Source organism: Acomys minous (assembly GCF_964271855.1).
Source record: "Acomys minous genome assembly, chromosome: 9".
NCBI lineage: Eukaryota > Metazoa > Chordata > Mammalia > Rodentia > Muridae > Acomys > Acomys minous.
Genome location: NC_140490.1, coordinates 5593581 through 5619257, shown reverse-complemented (window position 1 = coordinate 5619257; position 25677 = coordinate 5593581). Strand labels below are relative to the sequence as shown.

At 44.5% G+C, this 25677-nt stretch overlaps 1 long non-coding RNA gene across 1 annotated transcript; it reads right to left on the bottom strand.

Annotated features, from left to right (window-relative positions):
• Positions 1 to 5620: 5620 nt before the first annotated feature.
• LOC311605105 lies at positions 5621 to 25271 on the bottom strand. The gene is made up of 2 exons (XR_014781795.1): positions 24998 to 25271; positions 5621 to 5915 (listed from the first exon to the last, which is right to left on the bottom strand). It is a non-coding gene; the product is annotated as an uncharacterized lncRNA (long non-coding RNA).
• Positions 25272 to 25677: the final 406 nt, after the last annotated feature.

The window sequence follows — 25677 nt, the reverse complement described above, 5'->3', positions numbered from 1 at the left end:
CATTTGCTTATCTTCAATTGTTTTTACTTTTAATTAATTAATTAATAATTAAAATTTTTTTTCTTTCTTTGGTTTTTCTGTATCTTTGGCTGTCCTGGACTCGCTCTATAGTCCAGGCTGGCCTCAAACTCACAGAAATCTGCTTGCCACTTCTGCCCAGCTTCCATTGTTTTTAATTATGATAAAATACACATAACAAAATTTGCCATTGTGACCGTGTCTATGTGTGGGTATATGCACAAATGTGGTGGCCAGAGGTAGCGTCGGTTTCTACCTTTGCCATGTCTTACCTTGTTCTGGGAATGCAGACATGAGCTTTAGATCTATTTTGTAGATCCTGGGATCTGAACCCAGGGTCTCAGGTCTGCAGAGATAACACTGACGGAGTCATCTCCCCAGCCCAACTGTGGTCATTCTTGAGGCCACACATTTATGATGTGGCATAGCTATCCCCAGGGTCCTTTTGCATCCCCTTTATCTCGTAAAACTGATTCCCCATTTTCTCCTTCCCCGAGTCCCTGACAACTGCCATTCTACTTTCTCTGTGATTTTGAGTATTTTAGAAACCTCACAGAAGCAGACTCTATAATATGCACCTTCCCTTGAATGGCTTATTTCATTTAAAGTGTAGTATTCTGAAAGTAATCCACACTGCAACGTGCATTGTAATTAATTTTCTTTTTTTAAAGATTTATTTATTAGTTATACAGTGCTCTGCTTGTATGTGTGCCTATATGCCGGAAGAGGGCACCACGTTACATTATAGATGGTTGTGAGCCACCATGTGGTTGCTGGGAATTGAACTCAGGACCTTTGGAAGAACAGACAGTGCTCTTAACCTACCTCTGAGCCATCTCTCCAGGCCTGTAATTAAATGTCAAGGTTGTATAATATTCCAGTGTGTGTGTGTGTGTGTGTGTGTGTGTGTGTGTGTGTATCCATTCTTAGATATGCTTTAGTTACTGTAAGTAGATTTTTAATTTTTGTTTGTTTTTTCGAATCAGGGTCTCTCTGTGTTATCTTGGCTGTCCTGGAGCTTGGTCTGTAGACCAGGCTGGCCTCAAATTCACAGAGATCCACCTGCCTCTTCCTCCTGAGTACTGGGATTAAAGGTCATAGGACAACTACAGAATCAATTTTTTTCTTCTATCTACCATGTGGGTCTCAGGGATCAAATTGAGGTTGCTAGGCTTGGCTGAAAGCGTCTTTACCTACTGAGCCATCTTGCATCTCTAGTCATTTTGCATGCTGCTGCTGTGACTAAGACTCCATTCACTTTTGGCGTCTGATGTCCCAGATGTGGGCTGGGATCCTGGCTTGCCTGGGGTGGGAGTCGGACACTCCTGTGGGCCTCTCCATGTGAAAACTCTATGTGAGCCAGTTTCTCACAGCATGGTGGCAGGGCTCTAGAAGTAAGCATTCCCAGAGAGCCACCAGAAGCTGCGTGGCTCTCTGAATCCAGCCTTAGAAGCCATCTGTGTCACTTCTGCCATCTTCTATTTGGATGTGGCTAGCATCCCAGTTAATCGGAAGCAGCTCGGGGACGGCCCACTCATCTTTGAGGGGGAAAAGGCAGGCTGTGTGTGTGTGTGTGTGTGTGTGTGTGTGTGTGTGTGTGTGTGTGTGTTGCAGCGCTATCACCGCTGTCAGGAATATAAGCAGTCATGCTGGAAAATCCCCTGACCACAGCTGAACGAGGAAGATGAGAGTGGCTGTTCACAGCCACTGCAGAGGGGCAGCTGAAATTGGAGTGACACCCAACTGAAAACATGCACTCGATTTAGGGGCTCGCTCTGTGACATGCGTTGAGTCTCTGCTTGAGCATGTGCAGTTCAGCACCTTTCCAAAAGCCAGTTCCACTTGCACACGGTTGGAAATGTCAGAAAACCCTTAGGATGAAAGGTCTCCTGCATGCTCTCTCTCGGTTCTGGGTCAGCCTCCGGGTGAGTGAGGACAAGGGAGAACAGAGGGAAGCTAAGTACCAGCTGCGTCTGGAAGCTTCCCAGCCATTTCATGGGAAGCCAACTCACAGCAGCGCCTAGAATCTGGTCCAGATGCCAAGGGAGATGGGTTTCCCTGTTCCTCAAAGGCCGGATGCCTGCTAGTTAGTACTTCTGTCTGCGCTGGCTTCTCAGAATTCTTTTTTTTCCCTCCAGAGTTCCCTAGTTCTCAGCAGAGCTTCTATTCTCTCTTGCTGCCTCTCCAACATCTAGAAACTCCTGACACACAGCAGGCACTAAATAAATGATTGTAATTTCTACTTTGTTTGTTTGTTCTTTTTAAAGACAGGGTCTCACCAGTTACCCAGACTGGTCTGGAACTTGTCATTTTCCTGCCTCAGCCTGCTGAGTGTTAGAATTTCAAACATGCACCATCATGTCCCTTTCTCTCCATCCTTGCCTGCATCGGTTTGTCTGTCTGTTCATCTCTCACTCCCTCCTTTCCATTCCCATTCTCTTTCCTCCCATCTTGTTCTTTCTTTCCCTCTTATTCCCACTCATTCTCCTCGGGGTTCTTAAGACAGCATTTGAATGTGACACAAACTGGCTCATTGTTCTCCTCCTGTTCCTCCTCCTCCTCTTCTCTTCCTCCTCCTCCTGTTCTCCTTCTTCTCCTCTTCTTCCTCTTCTCCTCCTCCTCTTCTTCCTCCTCTTATCCTCCTCCTGTTCTCCTCCTCTTCCTCTTCTTCCTCCTCCTCTTCCCCTCTTCCTCTTCTCTTCCTCCTCCTCTTCTCTTCCACCTTCTTCTGTTCCTCCTTCTCTCCTCCTCCTCCTTTCCAGAAGTGAAATCACACAAGATTGGCTCACATTAAGCGTGCAGTAAACTAAAATTCCCAATTGTTTTCCACTCCCCTGCTGCACCAGGTTTCTCCCACGTGTCCAGGGATTTTGCTATCAAAGCAGAACTGAACCGAGGGCAACAGGCAGAGGTCCACTGGCCCTGAAAAGACCATCTAAGGCGAAACCTAGCTGGTCATGCTCAGCTGCTTGGGAAGTTGAGGCAGGAGATTACTTGAACCTAGGAGCTTGAGGCCATTCTGGGAAGTATAGTGAAACCCTATCTTGCAGATGGAGGGTGAATGTTATCTGAAGAGTGGGGTTTGGGCCTGTCTGAAGTAGACAGAGGGTCACCTTGTTGGAAAAGAGTAGTCTCAGTGTTACACAAAGAAATACCTGAATAAAGAAAAATTAAGTAACATGGCAAGCCTTTTTTTAAAAAAAAACCATATTCCATGACCCAAACTTGGCTAGCGAGTAGCACACATGTCTTATATTCATAAGGGGAAGCTTGGCTGTCCCTCATTGGCTGAGGTTCAAATTCATAATTTACTCCTGATTGGCTAATTTGGAAAGCAACATGAGAGTGAAGGGAAGGGGAAAGGGGTGCTGGCCACTTGGGGGAGCAGTTCCAGGAATGCAGCAGGCCTCTGTGTAAACAAAAGTTTTATGGTGGGGGAGATTAAAATATTTGCATAAAAGTTTTATAAGATGGGGGCTACTTAAAAGATTTGCATAAAAAGTTTTATAAGCTAGAGGAGATTAAAGATTTGCATAAAAGTTTTACAAGGCAGGGGATATTGGCCCTTGGCTAGTCATCTTTGGTAGAAAAAAAAAACTTTTCTTACAAGTTAGTGCCTGACTTCCTGCTGGGATGGCATGAGGGATGGGCCAGGGGCAGAAACTGGATGGCCATCACTTATCCCTGCCCTTCTTGCTTGGGAGGGGAACAAATCAGAGAGTGAAAAGGGCCATTTTTGGAGGGGCTCAGCAGTCCATTACTTGGGCCAGATGGGAGCATCTAGACCCAGGGGCACAATTGTTCAGACTCACTGTCTGGCAGGAGGGTGAAAGTGGGTCTTGCAGGAGAGAACTGTGTGTAGTCTTCTCCACTCTGTGTTCCAGTGGTCTTGTTTATGTTCATGTACAATGAGAAGAGAAGTAGAATCATTTATGGATGATAGATGTATCCTCCTAAAGCTGGCCTGTCCCCTGATCTCTTGTATGAAGACTTTCTCAGCTTGCAAGAAAGAGAAACCAAACTAAATCTATTTTTGGCAAGGTAGGGAATGTATTGACTCGCCTTGTAGGAAGGTTTGCTACAGAGCAGGTGCTAGCATTGACAAGATAGAAAGACCAGACAGGTCACTGGGACCCATCACCTGTGGGCGCCATTGCTGGGCCTCATTAGTGCTCATGTAGCTTGGTTTCTTGCAGGCAGTAGCCATGGCACTTGAAACCATGAAAGTCATAGCATTACAATACTTGATCTAAAAGGTCTGAAGATGGCCTGGGGAGGTGTCTCAGCTGATAGAGTACTTGCCTAGCATGCATGTGGCTCTGGTCTTGGACCTCATAAAGCCAGATATGGTGACAGATGCCTGTGATCTCAGCACCCTGGAGAGGCAGGAAGACCAGAAGTTCAAGGTCAGTCTTGAACATAGGATGCATGAGACTCTGTCTGAGATATCAATGACAAAACAAATACTGAAAAATGTGCCTCTCAGAATCAGCCTATAGAATTCCAGTAAAGGCCTATGATTGGTTTTGCATGAGTCATGTGATTATCCCTGGGCCCGCCATTTTGGCAGAAGGATGTGATGAAAAGATTGACTAGGCCCAAGTCTTTTCCAGGGACTGGCTGTCTCACAGTCATGTCAAGACAACCAAACCAAACCAAACCAAACCAAACCAAACCAATGAAACCAGGCATTGGCATAGGATCAGGCAAGTAAGGAACCGGAAACTCTGCTGTCTTCTCCTGGTATCTACCTGGTACAGCACACCCACTTCTCTTTCCTACCTCATTCTCTCTGTGTCCTTAAACATCAGCCTTCACTTCCCTCCTCAGCACATCTATAAGGCTCAAAATGGCTTCCCCGACACCAAAACACCACATGGCTTCTAACTACCTGTTCATATCCGATTGGCTGCCAAGATGGGCGTTACATATCACTGTTACTGATACTGTTCTGCTGGTGATGGAGAGCTTGTCAAGTGTATACTGGACTGGCCATCGGTGGTAAAGGATATTGTTACAGGGGTCAAACATGGCCTGGAAGGACCAGTTTCTAAGAGTAAGGGCTGAGAGGGGAGCAGGTACTGCAGAGCAGCTTGCTCGTCCCCGGGAACTCAGAGGATCATAACACGTGCTGTTGTCTGGTGCTCAAGCAACTTCAAGTCTAATTTGGCAGGCAAGACATTTCCGGGGGCTGAAGGTCACGGGTATAAGAGGAGGGTAAGGTCAGTGATGACCCAGTGGCAAGAATGACCCTTGCAAGAGCAGCCGCCAAGGAGGCAGGAAGGAAGTGATACGGTGTCCTGCACTTTGCAGTACAGCGGCGCAGGTACGGCCTCCTTGTCCTCTCCTGAAAACACCGGTCTGCGTGGATGACCCAGCCCGGCCTTGCCTTCTCCAGTCACTGTCCCTCTGTCTCTGATGCATGTACAAGTTATCAGCAGTTTTCATGACTTTTTGTCAAAGTCAAGTTTATTCTCTGCTAAAAAGCCAAGAATAGGGCCACAAACAAACAAAAATAACTCCCTCTCCCCCAAACCTCCAAGGTTAAAAGCAGGCCAATAACTCTCTACATTTGGAGCCTATAAACAAACACAATGGGGCCTCCAGGCAGGGATCTTTTTTTTTTTTTTTTTTTTTTTTTGGTCCAAGAACGTTCTGGACTTGCCCAAGGCCTTAAAGCTGGGACTGAAATGAAGCTGCTGGCTGCCAAACCCTGGATAAACTAGTGGGGTCTGGGCCTGGCTAGTCTCTGTGTAAAAGCTGTGGGGGATACCCCACCTTACGAAGGATGTGTGGCTTCAGCCAAGTCCTGAGGGTGCCCAAGAAGCTGCCAGCATCTCCTCGGCAAAGGGTCTGAAGGTCCATGCAGCATGTCTTATCTGGACAGACGTCCTTTCCTGCTGGAGGAAAAGGAAGAGATAGATACTCGTTACTCTGTTGTCTCTGCCCTTTCAGACAGACCAGAATTCAGATGCCCCGCCCCCCAGATAAGTCCAACTGACGGGGGCGGGGGGGGGGGGCGCGGAAGCAAAGCACTATGAAAGGGGCCTTCACTCAAAGTCACACAGGAAGCAGGGGGTCTTTGGGTCACAGGCCCCAAGCACCTGGCTTTGGATTTTGATAGTTTCCAACACACAGTGATTTGTATTCATTCTCATGACCTGAAAGCCATAATTGCAAGTGCTGTACGCTCAAAGCCTTCATACTTCCTGTCACGGCTGTGGTGTCTCCTCACGGTGTCACTCATGGGCTGCCTCACTAGAGTGTCAGGGGCCCAAACGTCACTTGACCTCAGCGAGGCCCAAAAGGCAAAAATTACAGGAGGACAGAGGCCCCAGGGGAGGGGTCCTGAGGAGGGAAAAGAGGGTCTGGCAAGGAGGGCAGAGGGATGGCTGGGCGGAAGAGGAGGGAGCCCGGGAGGGAGGCGGGTGAGGGCCATGGTGAGGGCCCCTTGTCAAGGTTCTATCTGCACGATGATTGATGCGAGCCTGGGTTTTTCTGTCAGCCTGTCACGGCGCAGGAATGTTTAATGTTCTCATTATTGGTTACGCTGTTGTGTATATTTCTCTGTCAGCACCACGGACCCAGCTGAACTGGCAGAGCACTTCAAAGGCCTGCGGGTCATTCATCATCCCCATGACGCCCAGGCAAACGCTCAGCTTCAGCTCAGCGCCAAGGATTTGTTATGACTTGCAAGCCGGCTGACAGGCAGGGCTATGGCAGGGAGGGGACAAGGCTGCAGAAGGGCCCCTCCCAGGCTTTTTTTTTTTTTTTTTTTTTTGTCACTCTGGGCTCAGGGCAGTGCCCTGGTGCCTCCAAGACCAGCCAGGGTTGACCTTCCACAGCACACGTGTGTTAGGTGAGGAGTGCAGGGTACACCCTGGTGAGGGGGTTCCCTAGAGCACCCCAAATCCTCAGTAGCTCCGCTTTCCTCTAGATATCTAATGGTATCTCCCCAAAGTTATGCTGAAGTTGGGTGGTGGTGGTGGTGGTGAGGGGAACGCAAACTTGCAGGACCAGGGAGGGGTTGGGGGGGGGGCAGGGAGAGCCGGGAATATGGGAGCTTTGTTCCCTTTCCCAAGCCTGACATGATTAATCGTTTTCTTCTGATCTAATTTTGGAACATGAAAAACAGCACATTTGTCTTGAAGAAAAATGATGTGCCGAACTGCGCAGATGGAAATTTCGAGCAACGAGAAAGATTAAAGTGAAACCCCACTCCTTAGACCTAATCATGAGTTGTAGATTATTCTGTCGGCCCCAGCCAGATGGTAGCTCCGATTCCACAGCCCCTTCTTATATTAATGAATACTAGACTGTTATATTTGACTTAGGTAAGTGAAATGTCTATCAGGGCTAATGGGCTGCCAGCCAGCATAACACATGTTGGACCGCTAAGGGTCCTTGCTGCATTTTTCATGTTTTATACTAATGTAGAACATTTTGTTTCCTACTGGTTTTCATCATTGTCACTGTTTGCTAAATATTTTCACATGGAAAGGGTGGAGGAGGGACGCAGAGTCAGGAGGAAAAAAGATCCCCCCCCCCACAAACTTGTATCCAAAGCTAATTTCCTCCCGTTGGGCTTGGCTATAACTCTGCAAGTAAAACAGTCACCCCGAGCAATGCGTACAGGAACTCAATAGTAACGTGATTAAACCCCTAGTCAAGAAGACTACACTCGACTCTATGTTAACAAACCTAATTATAGCCCTGTAGTGATAAATTGGGCCCAGGTCCTTGCTGCATATCTCCGAGGTCACGTTCAAAGAGCAGTTTGACCATCCTCTCGTCCCTGGGGAGAGAATTGTCCTGGGGAGGTGTCCCAGGCTCCCGCATGGCAGAGGGGCTGTTTCTCTCTGACCTAGTTGCTCAGTCCCTGGGGAGGGTGAACAGATGCCAGGCAGCTTTCAGAGCACAACGTCTGAGGTGTGAGTAACTCTGAGCTTTCCTGCAGGAGGTAAGAAGTGTCATTCCTGCCCGCCAGGTCAATGGTCTCAGGCAGGCCTCAGTGTGGGTGACTCCCCCCGGCCTGAGCAGCAGATGGCTGGGACCTAGCTTTCTTCTTCCAGACTACTCTGAGCTGGAAAGACCTGGAAAAGCCTGTTGTTGAGGAGGAAACCCATCCTTCCTTCTTAAGAAGGACCCAGACTGATGAGCATAGCATCCTGGGAAATGGGGAGTCCTGGAGATGGAACCTAAAAGCCGTGTGGGGGCAGATAAGATGGAGTTGAGGAACATCTTCAGGGGATGGCGTCCTGAGAAAAGACTGGATGGAAACCCGTAGCTGTGAACACTGCCAGAGTCAGCTCAAACTCGTGGCTAGCAATAGGTGGCCTGCCCATCTACCCCAGCCCTCCAGCCTCATTTCTCACCTGTCCTCAATGGTGAACCCCCATATTTCTACTTCATGAACCTTTTTAGTGTCCCCAAGAATATCAGGCTCTTTCAGAACGATGTGCTTGTGCCCAATTTTTTTTTTTGGTCTGTGGTTTCAGAGGGAGAGGGTCCATCATGGTGAGGAAGGCATAGCAACAGGCTGTAGGAAGCTGAGAGAATGAACAGGAAGTGACTTCTTCCCTTCCTGCAAGAGGTTCCAGAACCTCTCTAAATGGTGCCATCCCCTGGGGCCCAAGCATTCACATATGTGAGCCTATGGGGGACATTTTCCATTTAAGCCGCAACAGCTACCCTTAACTACCTATAGCTCCCGAGGGAGGGACAGGCCTTCATGAGTCCCGCCCCTCGCTCTCACGGCCATGATGATAGGCTCTGTTTCTGTTTTGTGCAGGTCTCGCCAGTCTCTTTGACCATGTCCCTATGAAACATGAAAATGTGGTGCTGAACCATGTCCACTTTCTTCTTCAGTTACCCCCATGTTCCAGAAATATGCTTTGAGCACTCCCAAGCGCCAGGTACCAGGTACGGGGTTCTGGAATGTGTAAACTCCCTGTCCTCTGAGGTGACCGCTTAGTAGCCCTGTGTGGGCTATGAACAAATTGTGAGGAGGAGGTTGCTGTTTAAATAGACCATGTGCAGCTCTTTCTTGGAGAGCAAAGTCACCAAGCTTAACCCTAGGAAGGAATTGGGAGTCTAAGACAAGAAGAAAGAAGAAAGACAGAGCCCCGCGGGGGTCAGGAGCAGCTGCATAGCTGAGACTCTCTGCTTCTGTGAGTTGTGACCAGTCAGTCATTGTCCTTCCCAGTCCCTAAGGCAATTAAAACAAAACCTCTTAGGATATATGAGACACCATAGAAAAACGTACCTATTGCATGAATACAGCTCAGAGGGTGATCATGAACTGGAACGCAGGACAAGGCCAAGAAACAGACCCCTCCAGTACCTTATAAAACATGACCCTTTTGTTTCAGTTTGGAATTCTATTTATTTATTTATTTATTTATTTATTTATTCATTTATTTAGTGTGTGTGTGTGTGTGTGTGTGTGTGTGTGTGTGTGTGTGTGTGTGTGTGTGTGTGGGGTGGGATTCCCAGGATTCCCAGGATTCCCAGCTGGGAACTGAGCACACTGTCTCTAGAAGAGCAGAAAGTGCCCTTAACTTCTGAGCCATCCCTTTTATTTCATTTTTTCTTTTTTATTAATTAGTTAATTTATTTATTCACTTTACATAGCCCCCTCCCTTCTTTTCTCCCAGTTCCACGTTTTCTCCCCCTTCCCCTCCCCTAATCCTTGGAAAAAGGGAGACTCCCCGCCTGCCCACCCCGGCCCATCACCGTGCATCAGGACTGAGTGCATCCTCCTCCCCTGTGGCCTGGTGAGGCAGCCCCGTCAGGGGGAAGTGATCAAAAAGCAGGCAACAGAGTCCATGTCAGAGACAGCCCCTGCTCCCCTTGCTAGTGGACCCACATGGAGCCTGAGCTGCCCATCGGCTATATCTGTGTAGAGGACCTAGGTCCAGTCCATGCATGGTCCTTGGTTGGTGCCTCAGACTCCACAGGTTCCTCTGGGCCTTGGTTAGTTGGCTTTGTTTGTGGAGCTTAAAAAGCAAGCAAACAAACAAACAAACCAAGCCCAAAAACCTTTAACTCCAACAGTTTATTCTGTTTTGAGTGGCCTTACTTTATAAAAAGTGCAAATATGAACAAGATCCCTCCCACCTTTTTTTGAAATAGGATCGTACCATGTTGCTCAGGTTTGTCTGGAACTTATCCTGTGGCCTATGCTGGTCTTGAACACATGACCTTCCTGCCTCAGCTTCCTAAGTGCCTCCATCAAGGCATGTGCAGAGCCGTACCCACCTCATAGACTGGGTTTAGAATATTTCTACCATTTCCCAAAAACTCTCTTGAGCCAATTTCAAATCATTACCCAGCATCTGCCAACCCTAGCCTTAGGCAACCAGTTCTTATATTTTATAATTATAAACATAACAACCCCAGGCAACTTTTAAAAATTGAAAAATAATTCATATATCATAAAGTAGATGTTTTAAAACAGAATTATTTCAATTTTTAGCACAGTTGTAAAATTATACAAGTGTCACCACTAATTCCAAAAATTTCAACACCAAAAAGATGCTGAATACACATTTTAGTTAGTTACTCTCCACGTCTCTCCCTGGAGTGTCTAGAAATCACCGGTAACTTTCTATCTCTGGATTTCCTTGTAGAAATAGACTCATATGATATGTGGTGAATTGTGTGTCTGGCTTCTTAGTATAATGTTGGTTTCATCTCTGCCATAACACAGATGAAAACATAATTTGTTTTTACGGTCAAATAATATTCCACAGTATGAGTTTGTAACATTTCCTTTATCCAATTATCAATTGATAGACCTATGAGTTGATTTCATTTTGGGAGCTATTCTGAGTAATGCTGCTGTGTACAACTTTATTTTCAAATAATGTCATGTTGGTGAGACTTCACGGTGTAGCTTCTGCAGTGTTTCTAGGAGACACAACCTGAAAGCAAACTTCCTGTTCCTCTGGATCGTGCAACAGTCTTTTCGCCCCCTCTTCCTCAATGATCCCTGAGCCTTAGATGCCGAGCTGCGGTGATGTATCAGTTGGAACTGGGCTCTACAACTTTGTGTTTGATCGGCTGTGGATTTGTGTAATTGTTTCCATCTGTTTTGAAGAGAAGTTTTCTTGGCGAGGGATTACAATTACCTTGGGTATAAGGACAAATATTCAGAGTGTAGTTTGGGAGTGTGCTGGTTTACTGAAGTGGCAGTTGTGGGTTCTCCTCGAAGACCCATACCTTCACTAGTGCTAGGTTGTCAGCTGGGTTTACAGTAGCAGGCATGATCGCTCTCGTTGAGTGGGCCTCAAGTCCAGTCAGAAAGCTGTTGGCTACTGTTGATGTGTGCATGCCACTGCATTCTGAGGGGATTGTTGTGGCTCCTGGGCGTCATAGCTGGGTAGTGCTGGTTGGCTGCTTCTCTCTTTTGTACCATGAAAACTGGTCCACAGAGAGGCGGGGTTCAGGACATATCTAGCTCAGGTGCTTTGGGCCCTTCTACCTCTGGGAGGCAACAGCACTATCCTGTTTGGACAACCCTCGCCGGAAACTCAAAAGTAGGTTCCTTATGCCTGGTGTTAAATTTTTGCTAAGTAGTCTATGATTCTTGTGAGGAGTATTGTCATCCCAGAATGGAAAATTTCATTTAAACTATCCATGGATACAGAGACTTACATGTACTATGGGTATTTTCAGTAGATAGAGAATGGTCTGACTCCTTATGACCTTTTCGGACATCCTTACTGTTATTTTACCCTTCTTCCACCTGTTGGATTAATAGCTGTTTCTAGGCCCACTCTAGCTCTCAAACGATGAGATGGGGACGTTACAGTTATAATACGCTTTAACGCACTCTAGCTGGGTAGATGCTCATCTATTCTGACCCATCTGTCCTGGCCGGGTCTACTTCCCAGCCACATGCTGGGTTATTTGTCCAGTAGTCTCACCCTAGCCGCCCTGCCTCCACCCATGTCCCCATGCGACTCCTCATGGCCCAACAACCTTTTTTCTCTCTCTCTGTCTCTGTCTATCTGTCTGTCTCTGTCTCCCTCCCTCTCTCCTTCCTCCTCCCCCCTCCTCCCTCTCTCTCTCTCTGTCTCTCTTACCTCTCTCTACCTGGGACCTTCAGACTGGAAACGGAAGTCCCACCCACTGTCTCCGCTGCCCTGTCATTGGCTCTTCAGCTTCTTTATTTAACCAATTGGAAATAATCAGAGAGCATTCTTACACAACATTGATACAGGAAATTCTTCCACAATCCTGACAATGCCCATGGGACTGCAACCTGATCTCAGGGCACAGAAATCAGCATCTACTCATGTCTGAAGACTTGCAGATGGAAACCTCAAGAACACGTGACACTTTTTTTTTTCTGTGTCTGGGTTACCTTACTACATATGATCTTTTTCTAGTTCTATCCAATCACCTTCAAATTTCATGATTTCATTTTTTTACAGCTAAATAGTATTCCAGCCTGTATATGTACCATATTTTTGTTATCTTTTTTTAAAAATGAAGGACATTTACATTGTTGTCACTTCCTAGCTAGTGTGACTACAGCAACAGTGAACACGACTGGTGTGCATGATGCATACAAGCAGGCAGGACATTGCACACGTCTGGACTGCAACGAGATCTTGGCACCCAGATTTTAGTATTTGTATACGTAGCACTAAACCAGCCCCCAGCACAGTGCATGTGTGTGCGTGTGTAGGTCATAAGACAACTCTGAGGGTCATCTTTAAGTCTTCTCTTTCCCCCTTTTTTGAGACTGTTCTCTCACTGACCTGGAGCTCGCCAAGTAGGCTAGGCTGCCTGGCCACCTAGCCCTAGGACCCGCCTTTGTGTCTCCAGTGCTAGGGTCATGAGTACATGCTACCACATTTGGCCTTTTTTTTTCTTTCTTTTTTAAGTTTTTTGAGACAAGGTTTCTCTGTGTAGCCTTGGCTGTCCTCAACTCACTTTGTAGACCAGGCTGGCCTTGAAGTCAGAGATCTGCCTGCCTCTGCCTCCCGGAGTACTGAGATTACAGGTGTGCACCAGCGAGCCTGGCTCAGATTTGACCTGTTAATGTGGGTTCTATAGATTGAACTAAGCTTCTCATGCTCAGCGGGCAAGCGTTTTAAAAAAATATTTTTATTTTTATGTTTGTTTTGAGACAGGGTCTTGATCTGTTTGTTAGCCCACACCGCTATTTACCTTTATTTTATGTGCATTTGTGTTTTGCCTGAATGTGTATCTATTTGAGAGTGTCGAGAGTTATAGACAGTTGTGAGCTGTCATGTGGGTGCTGGGATTTGAACCCTGATCCTCAGGAAGAGGAAGACCTTAACTGCTGAGCCATCTCTCCAGTGCCAGAAAGCAAGCATTTTATTGAAGTGTTTTACTCCTCATTTTTCTTTTCCTTTTTTTCTTTCTTAAAAGACAGGTTCTTGCTGTGCAGCTTTGGCTGGCCTGGACTTTTCTAGAGCCTCACTGTGTTGACCAGGCTGGCTGGCTTTGCACTAGCAGTGCCTCATGCCCTTGTGCTGAGGTTACGTGTGTGTGCCACCGCCATACCCAACAAAACCTTTGGACTCTCCTTAGGTGAGAATCCTTTACAATTGTTACATGCTGATGTACTGACCTTTTTATCACCATAAAGTGTCCCTTGTCTCTGGTACTGTTTATTACTTAAACTCTATGTTGTCTGACAGTAACATGGCCAGCGCAGCCCTCTTGGAGTTCCTCTGATGAGATTTATTTCCTTATCTTTTCATTTTTAGTCTTATGTCTTGGGACCTATTATATATATCTTGTTGACATCATTTGGTTAGATTTTTCTTTTGAATCCAGTTTAACAACTTCTGACTTTTGAATGTAGTTGTTAATTCCATTCCCTTTTAATGTGATTATTGATTTGGCTAGATTTACACTTGGCATTTTTTCCTACTCATTTCAGGTACTTTTTGTTTTTCTAGTTCTCTTTCATTACTTTATTTTGTATTAGATACTTGTATTTTAGATAAATATTAGAAAAGTAATTCCTCTAGATTTTTTTTGTTACATGAGTTTTAAGTAATTTTCTTAGCCATTGTTCTTGGGATTATGGCTGCATTTAATTTATCCTAATCTATTTAAAAATAGTACCTTAATTCTGGAAAAATAAGGAATTTAACTCAGCTAAGTCTGATGGATGAGGCAGGAGGATAGCAAATTCAAGGCCTTCCTAGTGTACAGAATAACTTTTTTTTTTTTAAAGAAAAAGGTTCGGCATGATATCTCAGCAATGGAGTACATACACAGCACATTTAGCACCCCAGGTTCATGCCCAGCACTGCAAAAACAAGGAAAGAAAGAGAAGAACACACCCTATTTCTCCTCTTCTCCTGTTGTACTATTATTTTCATACATATACATGTGTAACATATTTGTTATAAACCCAACAATACAGTGTTTCCTATCTTATACTTTTAAAATAAGCTAAGAGAGGAAATGAAGAAAACATACACAGAATTTTAAAAATGTTTATTCACATATTTTTGGAACTTCATTCCTTATTTCTTTTTATTTATGTATTTATTTATTTTATTATTATTATTTTTTTTGCCGAGACAGAGTTTCTCTGTATAACTGCCCTGGCTATTCTAGAACTCTCTTTGTAGACCATGCTGTCCTTGATCTCTGTGAGTTCTTACAGAGATCTGCCTGCCTCTGCCTCCGGAGTGCTGGGATTATAGGTGTGCATCATCACCTCCTGGCTAATCTAAAAGACATTAAATTGAAGCCAGGCATGGTGGCGCATGCCTATAATCATAGCACTTGGAAGGCAGAGGCAGGCGGATCTCTGTGAGTTCGAGGACAGCCAGGTCTACAAAGTGAGTCTAGGACAGCCAGGACTGTAAGAGAAACCCTGTCCTGAAAAAAAAAATTGAAACATTCTTGTTTGTTTTTGAGACAGGGCCTGTCTATTAGGTAGCTCTGGTTATCTTGGAAGCTATGTATAACAGGCTGGCCTAGAAGTCAGAGAGATCTACCTGCCTCTACCCCTGGAGCTCTGGGGTTAAAGGCCATGTACCAACATATCCATCTTAGGTTGAATTTTTTTGAGCTTAAATTTAATCTTTTGAGCAGTCATGCTAGCATCAATTATTCTTGGTCTTTATATATTTGGTAACATCTTTATTTTCTTTCCATGCTTAAAAGTTATTTTAGCCGAATCAGAATTTCTAGGTGAAAACTTTTGTTTTTAATGCTTTTAATGTGTTAACCCATTGCTCTCTGACTGTCATTGTTTCTGAGGAAAGGTTAGCTGTTCACTGTTCTCCTGTATACATGAGTTATTTTCCTTTTGCTGTTTCAAGTGTTTCTCTCTCTCTCTCTCTCTCTCTCTCTCTCTCTCTCTCTCCCTCCCTCCTTCCCTCTCTTTCTCTTTTGGGGGGTCATAGAGGGGAGTTAATAGTTTGGTTATGTGGATTCAGGTATAGATCACTTTATAGTTATTATAATTAGGATTTATCAAAATTTAGGCTGATAGATTAATATTTTTCATCAAAATTGGTGAAATTGTAGTCATCACAGCTTTGAATACTTTTTCTGCTCTTTCTCTCAGTACTATTCTTCCAGGAGATCAGTGGGAAAAAATGCGTATTCTAATATGCCTTGCATTTCTGCACATGTGCACAGTCTTTGTTGGCCAGAGATGAGTGGGTTCGTTTGGTATTTTTTGGTCCTGTTACGCATGCACAGGATTACTAGGAATCCTAGGATATACGGGGAATATCCTGCTGCCGTGTGTATAGTTTTAATGAGAATGACCCTCATAAGTGCCTATGTTTGAATACCAGTTGATGGGACTGTTGGGAAGGATTAGGAGGTATATTGGAGGAGGTGTGTCACTTGGGGGGTGGGCTCCATGCCTTTCCCAGTTAGCTCTCTCTGCCTTGTGTTTGTGGATCAAGATTTGAGCTCTCAGCCGCTGCTCCAGCATTGTATACCTGTCTGTCAGCTGCTCCCTCGCCAGGATGGTCATGGACTCACCCTCTGAGCCTGTAAACCCCACATTAAAAGCTTCCTTTTATAAGTTTTCTTCATCATGCTGTTTTGTCATAGCAATAGAAAAGTGCTGACCTCTTGAAAATTCCTCAGTAATCCTTGCTGGTGCATCTGCCCAGAAACAAGCTTGTGGCCTTGGGTTAGTAGCACTTCTGATCCCTTCTCTTTGTCTATTATTGAAATAACTTCCATTGATAATGACGACAGTCAAATGTGTCTCCTCCGGCATCAGTGGTAGAGCTGGTAGGTGTAATGCTACCCAAACCACTGGGGCATTAAGAAAAAGTGTGAGTAGCAACATACCCATGCTTCTCTTACCCAGACTTGAACAGTTTTCATTGATGTAGTTTCCCTAGCTTTTATACAAGGTTTGTAAAGTCCTGGAGTCCTAAACTAGATTTTTGATAATTTCATCTACTTTTTATGTCTTATTTTGGGGGAAGAGGTTTTGTAGATGTTTTAACCATCACGTTAGAAGTCAAAGGCCTTTTTGTTTGCCTTTCTGTCCTTTCCTCTCCGAGCACTCATATCCTTTATATTTATGGCTCACATTTATAGTAGCAAGAACTATGTTCATCTAGATAGGCTGAGGCAAAGCTTTTTCTCCAAATCGGTTCACAGATAGTGGCCTGGCTTTTATCTTGAAAGTAGTAGAAAGCTTAGGGAGACATTTAGGAGAAACAACTGTGTGAACTCAGGGCCAAGTATGCACCACAGACTTGCTCATTGTAGTTTCCACCCAGGTCTGACCAATTCTATATGTAGTTGGAAAGTGTCTATAGGCAACACCAGCAGCACTGATGAGGGCTGGCGGGAGTAGGTACCAGAAGCATCGGATAGTGGACCACAGGCCTGTTAGATCCGTATTCCCCATACTGAGTGATAGCAAGACTGTTAAGACGGGTACGGCCAGTCTCATCCTGATTCTGGCTTGATTCATCTTGTCTTTGTCTGATTAGACTTAGTGGGTGAGGGATATAAGCCCTTGTGTTATTTCCCTCAGGTATGCATTCATCCACAGATAATATGATCACAACCTCATATCCAATGGTGTGCCAGAGACTGCAACTGCTCTTGGGAGCAAAGCCCACATGTCCTGAACGTCACAGAGCACAGGCTCCTCATCAAGGACAAAGACCCTCTCAGCACAGAGAATGAGACTCTACAGGCAGCTTGGTTTGCTGTAGTTTGGTTCCTGGGAAGAGACCACTTTCCTCACCAGGGGAAGAGAGCAGTATAAACAAGGTTGTGGAGAATACGTCTGAACTACTTGAAATAACTTACTGTGCCTGAAGCCTCAAGCATTTTCTGCTTTCAAATTAATCTTGCTAGTTACTAATGTGTATCATTATTCATTAAAATAGGCCAAGTGAGAATCCCATTTAGTAAAATTGGTTATTAGAGAAAATACAACTTCTAAATGTGCAGCAGAAGCTCCGGCAATCGACCTTCATTTAAAATTTTCTTTGTTTTCTTAGTTTCTTTTATTTACATTTGTGGTTTTGTTTATTTATTTATTTTTGCTTTTTTTTTTTTTTTTTTTTTTTTGAGACAGGGTTTCTCTGTGTAGCTCTGGATGTCCTGGAACTCACTCTGTAGGCCAGGCTGGTCTCGAACTCACAGACATCTGCCTGCCTCTGCCTCCCAAGCACTAGAATTAAAGATGTATACTAGCGTTGCTGAGAATCTTTATGTTTGGTGTGTGTGTGTGTGTGTGTGTGTGTGTGTGTGTGTTCATGTGTGCCAAAGTAAGAGGACAACTTACAGGGTTTGATTCCCCTGTTCTACCATAAGGTCCCAGGAATTGAACTCAGATCACCACTAGGCTTAACAGCAAGCCTTCTGGTCAACCCTTCTTCATTCTCTCTATAAAACATGGAGTGATGTCACCTGCTCAGTAAACACTTGTCACTATCACTACTAAGTCAGGTGTTAGTGCTCTCAAGCACGTTCATGCCAGGTGTACCTATAATTTTAATTATATAATTTATTTAAATGATACAGACATCAAAATATGCAACTCCAAGAAGAAATAAACATCTTCTTTACTTAAAAACTTGAATGTTTAGGCTATGTTCAGTGAAGGGATGGGCCAAAACTAACACAATAAGTTGGGAAGATGTACAGAAACTAGCAGAGATTAGAGGGAGGAACACCACACCTCCCAAGTAATTTCTACAGAAGGGTTTTTGCTTGAAAATTATTTTAAAAATTCTCACTGTATTTAAAAAAAATCCAAAATCATGCCATGTGTGGTGGCACTCAGTCCTCTGGGAGGCAGAGGCAGCCAGATTGCTGTGAGTTGGAGACCAGCCTGGTCTACAAAGTGAATCCAGGGCAGCCAAGTCTACATAGAGAAACCCTATCTCAAAAAACCAAAACCAACCAACCAAACACACACACAAAAAAACCCAAAATACAAAATTAGAACTCACAGAGGATTAATGAAAAAATTTAGTTTTCTATAGGGAAAACTATTTAGATATATGTTCTAGAACTTTGAGGGAGTAAAATAACATTGGCTTTAGAAAAAAATTGGTGTTGAAATATACTTTACCTTAATGTATTCACATTTATGATTTGTTATTTATTATCTTAACTCACCATAATTATTAAAAATTCCATCCTAAGTGTAGTCTATATCATTGTCAGTATTATATATTTTGTCATTTTGGAGTCTTCCTCAATTTTTGAATGTTGTCAGTTTTCTGTATATTTTTCCATAGAATCTTTGCTCAAAGAAAACAACAACAACAAAAATCCTTCCCCTAGTTTGTGACATTAATGAATGGGCTTTTTCTCTTTTTTTTTTTTTTTGTAAACTAACCAAGCATAAGATGAACACACACACACACAGACACACAGATACATAAACACCACACACATACATATATAAAGAAGGCTTGTGTTATATGAAACACCATTGGGTTTAAACATTTTATGAATCATGTCAATTGTCAAAAATTCCTATTTGAGGAGCTGATGAGATAGTTCAACAGATAAAGGTGTCACTGCCAAGTTGATGACCAGAGTTTGACCTCTGAATCCACGTGGTAGAGGGACAGAACTGACTCTCTCAAGTTGTCCTCTGACTTCGCCATACACATACACACAAAAATAAGTAAGAAAGGAGTGAAATATCATGCTTGACAAACCATACATATTTTTGTCATAAGAAGCGTAACACAAAATGTACCATTTTTAAATATATAATTCAGGACTACTAAGTGCATTTATGATATTTTAGGACCCCACATGCTGGGTCATCACTTTACCTGAGCTGCACCCCCAGTCTACCACCATCTATCTTCAGAACTATATTCATCTTATAAAACGGAAAATCTACCCACCGGGCAGTAGCTCCCTGTCCTCTCCCCCAGTGCCTGGCTACCATGAGCCTACCTCTTGTCTCCATGAGTCTGATGATTCTAGGCACCTCATGGAAATGGGATTAAACGGTGGCTATTGTTTTCCTGTGACGTTCTGGAGCTGGGCGTGGTGTGCTTATTTTGGTGGTCTGTGCCCTTTCTGTTCCTCAGCTTTCTGTTCCTCAGGCTGGATGGACGCTGAGCTGCCCCGCACCCCCACGCCCGGTTGCTGATTCTTTTCTCTGTCCTTCGATCTAATGCTGATTTGACGACCCATCTAGGCTTTTCATTCCCCCTCCTGTGGTTCAAGAACGTTTGTTAATTGTTGATTGAATCTTTTTCTTCTTTTTGTATGGCTTTCAGATTTGTCAGATAAAGTGTTTCTGAGACAGACATGTACTGATTGACTTCTGAAGAATTTAGTTTGAGATGCTTTCTGGCTTTTGGCATGACCTAAAACAAACAAACAAACAAACAAATAAACAAACAAATAAACAAACAGACAAAACAGAGGCATAAACTGACAATTAAACCTGTAATGCCCTCCTTGCCCCTCTGCACGGACATACATGTAGAGAAGTCCATAACAATTAAGCATATCAAAATCAAATTACTGAAAACTTAGGACGACAGAAAGGTAGAAAGCAGTGTCTTACATACAGGAGAAAGGCATCTCAATGTCAGGTTTCTCATCAGAAGCCAAAGTGGCAGAATGATGCAACAAGGTGACAGGGCGAGCCTCCTGTAGTTACTCCCAGTAGAAGTGTTGGTGTTGACACCACCTCAGACATCGTGGAAGCCTGGGAGTCTGCTGGAGAAGTTCCAGCACATTAGTAAGGAGAAGGAGAAGGAGAAGGAGAGAGAAGGAGAAGGAGAAGGAGAAGGAGAAGGAGAAGGAGAAGGAGAAGAAGAAGAAGAAGAAGAAGAAGAAGAAGAAGAAGAAGAAGAAGACAAGACCTGGTGTACTTTCAGCTAGCTGCGGGGCTGTGGAGAGGGCTCAAGCCCAGTCTGGACAACTTAGTGAGACAGTCTCTAAGCAGGAAAGCAGAGAGGACTTGGGATGAGCATAACACAGGAGAAGAGCATTCACCTAGGACGCATGAGGCCGCGGGTGATCTCAAACAGGACCCCTCACTCCCTCCTGAAAAAAAGTCAGAGCTGTGCTGCAGTGCCGTGCTTGTAATCCCAGCACGCAGGGAGGCAGAGAAGGGTGGATCTCTGTGAGTTCAAAGCTAGCCTGATCTACAAAGTGAGTCCAGGCCAGCCTAGACTACACAGTTACACAGAGAAAACTTAAAAAAAAAAAAAAAGAAAAAGAAAAAAAAAAAAAAAAGAAAGAAACCAAAGGAGACTTACTAAAGTAGGGAGGATGAATGTTTTATTTTGCTTATGTCATACATCCTGTAAGGTACCACAGGTCATTGCCAAGAGAGAACCCCCTGCCCCACAATCCTGTGCTTTCTCTAGTAGGAGAAAGTAAGGACATCATGAATGCACGCCGGATCCCTAGCTTTGTCCCCAGTTCTTTTTCGCTGAGGTGATCAACTAATTTAAGTGGTTCAAAGAAGAGAGGCAAGAGAGAAAGAGAGAGAGAGAGAGAGAGAGAGAGACGATGGCCTCATTGAGCACCCCGAAGCCTCATGTGAGCCTTGCCTGTGGCCGAGAGGGCTTCTGGGCAAACCAAAGCTTCCACTCCCCTTGTCGCTTGTTCCCAGAGCTTGCCCTGGTAAAAGGTGTGGGGAGATACCTTATTGCAGATACCTGGTTCAAACAACGTTGGAAGAAATCGAGCATGCCTCATCACTTCAGGGACAACACTAGTTAAAACTAACAGGGTGGTCCCAGAGCCTGATCTTGTTTTGTGGGACACGCAACCTTAGGAATCTTACCCGCAGCTGCGTGGTGGCGGCGCACGCCTTTAATCCCGTCACTCCAGAGGCTGAGGCAGGTGGGTCACTGTGAGTTCGAGGCCAGCCTGGCCTACAAAGTGAGAACAGCCAAGGCTACACAGAGAAACCCTGTCTCGAAAAACAAAAACAAAACCAAAAACAAAACAAACAAACAAACAAACAAACAAAGAATCTTCCCCGCATCCCCGAGAGGGAACAACGAGAGAGAAGAAAGCATATCTACCCCCAAAGTCCAAGAGAGCCCTGGAATGCCTGGCTGGGCTGCGGGCCAGGGAGCTTTTTTCTGACACTATCACTGAGACGGAAGGAGATGATTATTAGCTCAAATGACATAAAGACTCATGCAAATGGGGCTTTTATTAAGGACACACAATGATATTTTAGTGATCGTCCCCAAAGGTATAGGGATCTGTACACTGCCTGAAAAATAATTTCATAGTTTTAAGGAATTTTTTTTAGTGAACTATGAGAGGACACGTACAGACAACTAGGAAAATCAGAAAAACAAACAAACAAACAAACCCAAGCCACTGAACAAAGTAGACTATTCAACAAAGAGAGCTGATCAGAGCGTGTGAAATGGAAACTCTAAGTGAAGAACACAATGAAAATTTTAGCAGGGTATGGCAGCCAACTTTATTGAAGAAAATTGTTTGTGATTTCAAAGGTCGTTTAAAACTATCCAGAGGAGGAAGTAAACAGGGAGAAGGAGTACAGGACGCCCAAGGGACTCAAGACAATGCCCCCAGGAACGCTAACCTGTGAGCCCTAGTGAGAAAGAGAAGGATATAGGTACCAGAAAGCTGGCATGCCAGGCATGGTGGCAGATCCTGGGGCCTAGGACTTGGGAGGCTGAGACAGAAGGATAATGGATTTGTGGACATCCCGGGGTGCTCGGAGAGGCATGAGCAAAGAAAAGTGGCTGAAAACTTCCCAAACATGGGGACATCCAGATATGTACATTATGGGGGTCTCTGGTAAGATTCAACCTAAGGGAGCTCAACACACACCGTAGTCAGACTGCGTAAGATGGAGGACGATGGCCAAAAAGGGGGCAGCGAAGGAAGAGGCTCACGTAAGGCGTTTTAGTTTCCTCTCCTGTTGCTGTGATAAAATACCCCGACAAAAACAATGCAAAGGAGAGAAGGTTCAAGGGTGCAGTGCCTCATGCCTGGGACATCAGGGCATCCTGCTCAAGGCAGCTCGACACTTGGTATCTACAATCGGAAAACAGGGCTTGATGGACGCTCGTGTTCAGCCCACTCTTTCCTTTTTATTTGTCTGGTCCTTTGAGTGAAGGTCTTCCCACCTCATGTAACCTAGTGAGTACAACCCTTCACGGGCATGCCCAGAGGCTAAATTCCCCTCAAGTCTTCCTAAATCCCCCACAAGTCACCCAGTTGACTTCAGCTGCCATGCCAAGAGCAGCTATGAATTTGACCCAATGCAAAATCGTAAACTTACTTAAAACATTATGAGATCAGCGTTTGCAACTCAGTCGTGCTGTTGGAGCTTAGAACTACACTAGACCTAACAGATAGGCACAAAATACTCCATCCAACAGCAGCAGAACACATATTCTCCTCAAGCATGGGTGGAATAATTTCCAGGAGAGGTAATATCTTAGGTCAGAAAACATATCTAAACCAATTTAACAAGGTAGAAATTAAGTCTTGGGCTGCAGAGATGGCTCAGGGGTTAAGAGCACTGGCTGCTGAGTTCAATTCCCAGCAACCACATGTGGCTCACAGCCATCTGTAATAAGATCTAATGCCTTCTTCTGGTGTATATGAAGACAGTATACTCATATACATAAAATAAATAAATCTAAAAAAAAAAATCAAGTCTTTTGTTTTATACTTGCATGTGGATACCAGAGGTTGATGCTGATCATCTTTCTCAATTGCTTTTCCACTTTATGGCTTTGTTTCGTTTTTCTGAGACAGGGTTTCTCTGTGTAGCCTTGGCTGTCCTTGACTCACTTTGTAGACCAGGCTGGCTTCGAATTCACAGTGATCCACCTGCCTCTGCCTCCCGAGGGCCAGGATTAAAGGCATGCGCCACCACCCGCCTTCCACTTTATGTTTTGAGGCAGCCTCTCTCACTGAACCTGGAGCTCACCAGACTAGCAGCGTGGTGAACCCCAGGGCTGCTGCTGCCTCTGCCTCTCCAGCGCTGGGATGACAGGCACATGATGCTGTGCTCAGATTTTTTTCTGGGTGTCAGATAAGAGTTTGGTTCCCAGAGCCTACATGGGAGCTCACCACCACCTGCAACTTGTATTCTAAGGGATCCAATGGTCTCTTCTGGTCTCGCTGGCACAAGGCATGCACATGCCACACATGCATGTATAATAAAATAAAAACAAATCTTTTGAAAAAGAAAAAAATAGATACAAGTAAGTCAGTTATAAAGGGGTAGATATCATCACGGATAGCGCAGAAGCACCAAGAATCAGGGTCAGGGGAAGCAGCCCAATGCTAATATGCCTGCTCTGGCATGTGTAAAGGCTGGGATAGATGTGTGGCAGTGCAAAACAAACAACCATTGGAGAACCTGGAAGAAAAGGATTAATCCTTTGAAGCACCCAACCTATCGGTAGCAAATAGTGAAGGACAGAAAGTCTGAACTTATCACTAACAAGAAAGAAAATTAAATAGATGACAAGAGACACTCCCATCAAAGGGAAGCTGGGCTGTGGTGACTTCACTGGTGAAGTTAATAGCAATCTCCAGCCTTCAGGAAAAACATCTAAAAGGAGAGAGCGTTTCCACTAAGTCCACAAGGGATGCAGTGCCCTAACAGCAAAGCTGGATGGTAGAAGTGAAGACCAGACCATGGCCCAACAGACAGATACAAGCCTGATCAACTGTGAGGAAAGAAAATTTGATATTGTGGTTAGAGGGACCACATGCCACCATCAAGTGAGATTTGTTCTTGGGATGCAACTATGGTTCAACACGTATAAATCACAGCCATAGGGGAAATGCGATGGCACACCAGCAGAGTGAAGGGTAGAGGGCCGAGCTCGTGGGCTGCTGGAAAAGTAGTTAACGTCCTTTCATAGCAATGGAAAGATTGGACTAGGTATGGAAAGTGTTTACTTTACCCTAACAGAGGCCACACTTAACAAGCCCACAGCTAATGGTGCCAGCAGTAGAAGCTGGGAATTACTTCTTTAACTCATGGTTATAGTAAGGATGGCCATTCTCAATACTTCTCCAATGGAGCTCTTAACTGAGAAAAAAGCCAAGAGACATCTGAGTGAGAAAGAAGAAGAATAGTCTCTGATAATGACATGGTCATTTACATATGTATGTATGTATGTGTCTATGCACATATGTATCTATGTATATTTATATGCATGTATGCACACATATATATGTATTTACCTATGTATGTATATATGTGCCTATGTATGTATGCCTATATGTGTAGGCTTTTTGTTTTTTTTCAAGTGGCTGTCCTGAACTTTGTAGACTAGGCTGGCCTTGAACTCACAATGATCCATTTGCCTCTGCCTCCTAAGTGCTGGGATTACAGCCACGTGCCATCCTGCCCTGATTAGGCTTATTTTTTCAAAACCTCCTTTATTTAGGGTTCTTAAACACTTCGACCTCACTTCTGACCCACCGACCAAAGGAAGGAGAGAAAGAATGTTAATAGGGAAAAAGGGTTTTGGACCTGTTTAGACGCAGTTCCTTGGGCCAGTTTCACTCTGTGTTGTCAGGACACCAGCAGGACACCAACAGCAACACGACTCCATAGTGGTGTCGGGATCTATCAGAAAGAGCCAGGCTCTGCTGAGGCAGCAGCAGTCAGTGGAAGCAGCCAGAACCAGCCAGAGCATCACGAGAAGTTCTCTGGAACATTTCTCTCTGTGAAGGGAAGACCAGTGAGCAGTGGTGAGGAGTTCCACAGTGTGGCAACACACAAAGCCTTGCCCCACTGGCTGTGGTTCTTTTTATACTCCTTCAAACCATCGTGAGCCCTCTCACGCGTCTGCTCCAAGCAAAACATCACATGCCCTCTCAGAAGACATCTTCGGGGGCGGGAGGGGGGGTGGGAGGCGGGGAAATCATATGACCTCTTACAAGACAGCGCCCAGAAAAACATCACATGACACAACTGAGTCATTGAAGAAACCAGAAACTTTAACTTCACATATGTATATACCTATGCATGTATATTTATACATATCTACATGTATAAATATCTACCTATGTATATATTTATATATGTATATACCTATGCATGTATGCATACATGTACTTACCTATATATGTATATATAGGCATATATGTATGTATATTTGTATGTATTTATCTATATCTTCTGTCACCTATCTATCATCTGCCTGTCTT